Source organism: Pantherophis guttatus, chromosome 2 (assembly GCF_059756535.1).
Source record: "Pantherophis guttatus breed Tessera chromosome 2, ASM5975653v1, whole genome shotgun sequence".
Classification (NCBI taxonomy): domain Eukaryota; kingdom Metazoa; phylum Chordata; class Lepidosauria; order Squamata; family Colubridae; genus Pantherophis; species Pantherophis guttatus.
Genome location: NC_142064.1, coordinates 290,049,155 through 290,056,677, shown reverse-complemented (window position 1 = coordinate 290,056,677; position 7,523 = coordinate 290,049,155).

The following is a 7,523-nucleotide window of genomic DNA, read 5'->3' as shown; positions in this document are numbered from 1 at the left end:
CCCCTTTCTTTGTGGCAGCCCACCAAATACTGGAATCCTGCTCTCATGTCCCCCCTTTCATGTCCTTCTTTTCTGCAGACTAGCCAAACCCAAATCCTCCAACCGTTCTTCATATGGTTTAGCCTCCAGGCCTTTGAACAAGATCTGCACAACCTCACAGGACGGTTGTTATGAAGTTGGCGCCTTGAGTTGAGTCGCTTACAAGGTAGCAAAAGGCGGAATAAAGAGGGAAAGGAAAAAGAAATAGAAACTCAGATGACACCAGAGTAAATGGAAAAAGGGGATAGGGGTTGAGAAAGAAAGATTATAAATATAAATGTACAATTATGAAATGATGGACTGGGTAAAACGGGAAAGAAATTGAAAAGAAAGTATGTATTATTAGAAAATTGGAGTTGCTCAGATACCAAATAAGGGAAATATTGCACAACAAAGGAGAAAGAAAGGAAAGAGGAGAGGGAGAGAGAGGAATGGAAGAAAGGGGAAGGAGAGGAAGAAAGGATAGGGGACAAGAGCAGGAGAGAAGATGAGAAAAAGGGAAAAGAGGGGGGGAGTGGGGTAGAGGAAGGTGAAGTAGGGGAGGAAAGGAGAGGAGGAGGAAGAAAATAGAAGAGAGGAGAGAGGGAGGGGAAAGAAAGGAGGAGGAGAAAGTTTGTTGTGAAAAGAGGGTAGAAGAGCAACCTCAAATGTAATTAAAATGTCTTATATTTATGCTTTCATTAGGAAAAAAATATGTATATATATGATCAATTATGGATAAGAGAATGTACATTTACAATATGTGTATAAGAAATAAAAATAAAAAAAATAAAAAAGAGGGAAAAGAATGCATTGTCCTGCTTGAGTTTGCAATGCAAAACCTCCCTTCTCCCTTCCCGAGGCTTTTCCCAGGAAAGGGAGGGTGGTTCGAGGCTCCTTGCAAGGAAGGTTACTTTGTTGGGGGGGGGTGTTGTTACATGCAAAGGGACTCTCCTCATCCCCCATCCACCCACCCCGGACTGGGATGACTAACCCTGACTGAGCCCTTTGCATGTCCTCCTTCTTCCTCCCCCCGCTTTGGCTTCCTTCGCACAAAGTGGCTCTGCACACCTCTGACTCCCTTTCTTTGCCGCCTGCGGAGACGAAGGGGTTACAGCGAGCGAGCACGAAGTCCTAGAGAGGCCAGGCGTCCTCAGAAGGCGCGAGGCTGCCCCTTCCGCCGCCGCTTCCGAAGGCTCTGGGCGCCTGGCGCTCTGAGGGCGTGGATGGGAGCGGAGCGCCCTGGGTCACGTGAGCGGGGGTAGCCAATAGAAGGCGAGAAGTGTCTGGGCGGGAAAGACGTTAATGAGTCGCCTCAGCTGCGGCAGGCAGACAATAAGGAATATTGGAAAGAAAGGAAGGATGGAAAGGAAAAAAAGAAGGAAAGAAAAATGAAAGAAGGGAAGGAGAGGAAGGGGAATAAAGAAGAAAGGAAGGAAAATTGGAAAGAAAGAAGGGTGGAAAGGAAAAAAAGAAGGAAAGATGACAGAAGGGAAGGAAGGAGCACTCAAACTCACACACTCCTCCTGAGAAGAGAGGCAGCACCGTCCTGATGCGCCTTGGATGAGAGAAGCATGAGCAGAGGTGATCCTCTGGTGACCTGGGTCCTGTCAAGGTATCCCCCTGGTAGGGGATCTCTGGGCCCTTGTACTTCACCTCAGACTTATGGACAGCTTTTGGCAGCTTCGTCTTTTGGGCATAGGATCTCCTGGTGGTCTCCCAACTGGGCCCCAACAAAGAGGAGAGTCTGAATTCCTATTCTGGGTTGAGTTCTCTAGAATAAGCTTCCCTTTCTTAGCTCCCTCAACAGTGGGGCATAGCTGGAAAAAGACACCGGGAGAGATTGTTCATGGAGGACAAATGAGGACTTGCAGCACAAGGAAACAATAGCCAACAATTAAAAAGCCAGCTAACCAGATCCTAATCAACAACTAAAAAGCCACACACAACCAGGCACCACATAAATACTATATGTACAATAGCTGAAAGCACACATTCTGGTAAAGAGAAGATCCCTGAGGATGGGTTCCAGCACAAGTCTGAAAGCTCAGAAGACAATCTCTGGTCCCAGTAACAGCCAGATTGGATCCTGCAATATTTTCCTTGGTCCGGTATGTTTGCCTTCATTCATGAGAGATTGTCCTGGACAGAATCTCTGAGTGATCCCCAAGATCTGAGCCTGGCTTGAGAACACAGAAGGAAAGTCGAATATCAGGCGGGTTCCAAATCCCGTTGCTACCGGTTCACTTGTGCGGCACTTCTGCACATGCGCAGAAGTGTCCGGGCAGGTGGGCAGAGCTCCTGCCACCACCACCAGTTTGCCCAATCTGCTGCAAACCAATAGCAACTCACCACTTGGACATATGGGGCAGGCATCTCCCCCATATGTTCCCTTTTATTTTATTTATTATTTTTATTTGTATCCCACCTTTAGTTTTCTAAATAAACTCAATGTTATTTTAATGTATATAACTATATATACAACTAGCACTCTTACATCCTCTTTATTTCCCCACAGTAATCATCCTGTGAGGTGAGTTGGTCTGAGAGAGTGATTGGCCCATAGTCACCCAGCTGGCTTTCATGCCTAGGACGGGATTACAGCTCATCTCCCCTTTCTAGTCTGATGCCTTAACCAGTAGACCAAATAAGCTCTCATATGAACTATGTTATTTGCTCTACCTGAAGTTTGTTCTGTACATCATATATTTTTCCCCCTTCTATGATTTCTGTTATGAGAAAAGGCATGGTTTTTTACAAAAATGCTTTTTACATTGTGAATATTTCTATACAGGTACTCAATTTAGGATTGGTCGCTTACCAACTGTTCAGATTCTGATGGACATACCTGGTGAGATTCGAAGTTACAATAGTTGTGACACCTTCACCCACCCACCCACCCCCATGGCTGCAATTTGGTCACTCAGCAACCAGACTGCATTTAGAATTGAATAACTTTGTCATTTTGAATGTATACTAATCTGCAGACATTAAAATTAAATTTTGTTGCATACAGCTCTCAAAGGCTCACCACCTCCAATATACACAACATAACGGAATAAATAAATAAATACAGATTTATAGCTTTTTAAAAAATGCATGAATGGTGTGTGGAAAGGATTTCAGGTGGATCATCAGCTTCCATAAAAGGATCCACATGGAGGAGATAACTTTAGGGACTGAGATATCCTTAATCCCTCTAAACAATCCACTGTAATATCAAATATATACAGCAAAGGCAGAGCTTCAGGCAAGAATTGCCAACTGATACATATTAAAAGGTTTCATACAAGGGAAATACAATGTAAGCATGTAGTGTGGAAAGATCTTCAAGTGCTTTTTCTTTATGCCTTTGAAGTAGTTTTTTGACTCCTGGTGCTATTAGTCCCTGCAGATTTTTGGGCAAGATTTTTCCAGTGTTTTACTGTTGCTGTCAGGGGTGAAATTCACTTATCTTCGCTACCGGATTGCAAATGTGAGTGCAGGCGCCTCCACACATACACAGAGCCTTCTGCGCATGTGCAGAGGGTAAAAAATGGGACGTGATGACGTCTGGATGGGTGGGCAGAGCCTCCCACCGCCGGCACTACCGAATCACGCGATCTGGATAGATTCGGCTGAATTTCACCACTGGTTGCCACCATTGTAGGGCTCAGAGAAAGTGATAGGCCCAAAGTCACCCAACTGGATTCATGCCTAAGGCAGATCTCCTGGTTACTAGCTTGGTGCCTTAACCACTCCATCAAACTGGTTCTTTCAAGTGTAACAGAAATTTTATTTTCTTTAAATATTATTTGAGATATATGTGGGAGAAATATTAGAACACATGGGAAAAGTTTGAGAAACTTGGAAAAGGAATCTATAAATGCAAGAAGGATGGAACTAGGGTAAGCAAGATTCCTTAATTTCCATGGTAAGATCTATATGGAAGAAATCAAGAAATAGGTGTCTGGGGGAAGAATTAAAGAGCAGCAGTCTTAAGAACTTCAATACAAGGAGCTCTCTTATTTCCTAGAAAAAGGTTCGCATAGGAAAGATAGAATAAATGCATGGAATACAAAGAGTCAGTCTGCTGACCTGCCTTATTTCCCATAAAAGGATCCACATTTAAGGGTCTAGTAAATACAAGGATCATGTGAAAAGAGGATATACAATCTTCCTTTCAGAGGATTGTCATAGGAGAAACTGAACAATGTATAGAATATGGAAAAAGTTCCAAGGATAGATTTCTTAATGCCAGAAGTATTACCTAATCTTGTAGTCCCAAACCTTTTGGGCACCAGGGACTGGTTCCATGGAAAACAATTTTTGCATGGATGGGGGCATGATTTCACATGATACCTAGATCCCACACATGGCAGATAAAGCCTCACTCACGCAGCCCAGTTCCTAAAGGGCTGAAGACCCGGTCCAGGGGTTGGGGACCCCTGACCTAATCTGTTTGGTCTGGCTCATGAGAATTTTTTATTCAACTGTCCCAGTCATTATGCAAAATCTCTGCCTGGTCAAGCACGTTTATTTAGGCTGAAGTAATTACTGAAATGAGTCTGAGATCGGTTCTAGGCTTTGTAGAGAGTTGTCATATGCAAGTAATGCAGAGAAAAAGGTATATGTGTGTATTTTTAGTTCTACATTTTATAAATGTTGGGACTTAAAACATTACCGAAGTATTTAAATTATTCTTTTTTCATATAATCTGATGTGCATAACTCTTGTTTAGCAGAAAAAAAAAATCATCTGAATGTTTATATGTACATGCTTGTGTAGCTTAGATCTCTGGGTGCAAAATTGCATTAATCCTGTTGAAAGAAGTATAGGCAGTGAATTAATGAGTGCCTCTTGATAATTGCTGATGCCTCTTTACTTTCAAAATGGTTTTTTTGATCCAACTGAGCAATTTTTTAAAAAAAAAAAGTTTGATCAAGCTATTTCTCTTTATTTCCTACATAACCAGAACCGTATTTTCTGACCTTTTCAAGACATGCCATTCAGCTCAAATGGAATTTTATGATTTTTTTTTGTTTGTTTGTGTATTAGATTCCAAAACTTCTACATTTCTCAACTTTTTCAGGGGTACATTGGTATTAGCTTAAGCAGATTCCTGAGCTTGCAATACAAAGTGATCAGAAAGGTCAATCCTATTGAAATTTTAGGGGACCAGGCATTGCAAATAGGAGAAAACTACTCTTTACTGGCATGATTGTGACTGCACTTTTTTTCTTAATACAGCTTTAAAAAAACAAACATTTAGGTATATCGGGCTATTAACTATTTCTCATTTTAAAGGTTAATGTAATAAATTATTGGGAACAATTTTTGATCAGTGTAAATGATGCCCCTAATTAACATAGAAGAAAACTAAAGGAAGAAGCCAGATGAATATGTGGGAGAAATTTGGGGGGAGAGGGGGGCAGTGGAATAACTTAGAAGTTTCTAGAAAGTGTTGGAATGACTTCAGATCTGATTCAGTATCAAAGGATTCACACTGCAGATGATGTTTCAGAGAAATCTATGGGATATTAGAGAAGCAATAACAAAGCAGTAGTTCAGTCAGTAAATTACAATATATGCCTGATACTTTGCAACCCTACAGCATGCTAGGCTCCACTATCCTCCCGTCTCCTAGAGTTTGCCGAAATTCATGTCTGCTGCATCAATTGCACTATTTAACTATCTCATCCTCTGCCATCCCTTTGTGCTTTTGCCTTCCGTCTTTCTCAAGACCAGGGTCTTTTCCAAGGACTCTTGTCTTCTCCTTAGTCAAAGTATTTGAGCTTCAGCTTCAGTAGCTGTCCTTCCAAAGAATAGTCAGGGTCAGTGGTGGGTTGCCCCCGGTTCGGACCGGTTCGGAAGAACCAGTAGTAAAACTGGCGGGAGGCCCCACCCACTGCCCCGGATGTCATCATTTGCAATCTGCGCATGCGCAGAAGCAAGGCGCGCATGAGAGAGAAGCGCACGCACACACACAATCCCGTAACGAACTGGTAGTAAAGGTAAGTAGAACTCACCCCTGGTCAGGGTTGATTTCCTTCAGGATTGACTGATTTGATCTCCTTGCAAGGGATTCTCAAGCGTCTTCTCCACCAGCAAAGCAGATCTGCCTATAAATGAAGCAACAAAGGAGAAAAAATACATCTTGTGAGCTACCTTCTAAAATTTAGGATCTTCCTGAGGGGACCGCATAGCTTAATCTCAATAATGACAGAATAACCAAGAGGTGAAATCAGTGGTGAAATCCAAATTTTTTTATTACCAGTTCTGTGGGCGTGGTGTGGCTTGGTGGGCATGGTAGGGGAAGGATACTGCAAAATCTCCATTCCCACCCCACTCGGGACAACCAGAGGTGATATTTGCCGGTTCTCTGAACTACTCAAAATTTACTCTACTGGTTCTCTGAACTCAAAATATCTGCTACCTGTTCTCCAGAACCTGTCAGAATCTGCTAGATTTCACCCCTGGGTGAAAAGAATGAGCTGGAAGGGATCTTAGAGGTCTTCTAGTACAGCCCCCTGCTCAGTCATCCAGGTCATGGTTGTTCCAAAGGGGCTTTATCAGGAGACAACTGGACTTTCTGATTTTTCTTCTTAAAAAATGACCCTTCAGTGATCCTCTAAAAGGATGCAGATGACCAGCTGTCTGCAAGGAATATAAATCCTTCCATAAGTCTATAAGTCTTAAAGTTGCTGAGGTTGGAGACTCCTGAACTAGACAATGGGTGCATGTTGCTTAATTACTGTATTGCAGAGATGTTTCTTTACCTAAAAGAGAATCAGAAGGACCTGGGTCCTTCCTTTTCTACAATAACCTTTGAATTGGGGATTAATAATTACCTTCAGGGGTGGGTTCTACTTATCTTTACTACCAGTTCGCATTGTGCCCATGTGTGCGCCCGTGCTTTGCTCGTGTGCTCTTCTGCACATGCGCAGATTGCTTCTGATGATGTCCAGGTCAGTGGGCGGAGCCTCCCACCGGTTTTACTACTGGTTCTATAGAATCGGTCGGAACAGGGGGCAATCCACCACTTACAGAAAATTACAAAGTTAAAGTAATGAAATGTCACAGACGGGAACCACATTTTAATAAGCTTTGATGGATTTTATGGTTATCTTAATAACAATATAATACGGTATACTTATTATATGTATATTGAATTGAATACTTTATTTGGCCATGTGTGATTAGACATGCAAAGTGTATGTGTGTGTGTGTGTGTGTATACATATACATAAATAAATACCCACAACACAGAAATAGATCTATTTATTCACACTGAGTAGATCTCTTGGTATTTTTCACATTTTCTTCCTGCTTTTTTCCCTTTTATATGTATCTTGGATATATGTAAATATAGTTCCTTGATTATCTATGGTGAAAGGAATAATTAAAACAAAACACTTTTCACTCTTTTCCTGTCACTATTTTGCAATTCCATCCTTTCTCCAGTCACAGATGAGACGCCATTTCCCCACTCTTGATTTCTCCACCAAACAGCCTCATTCTGAGGT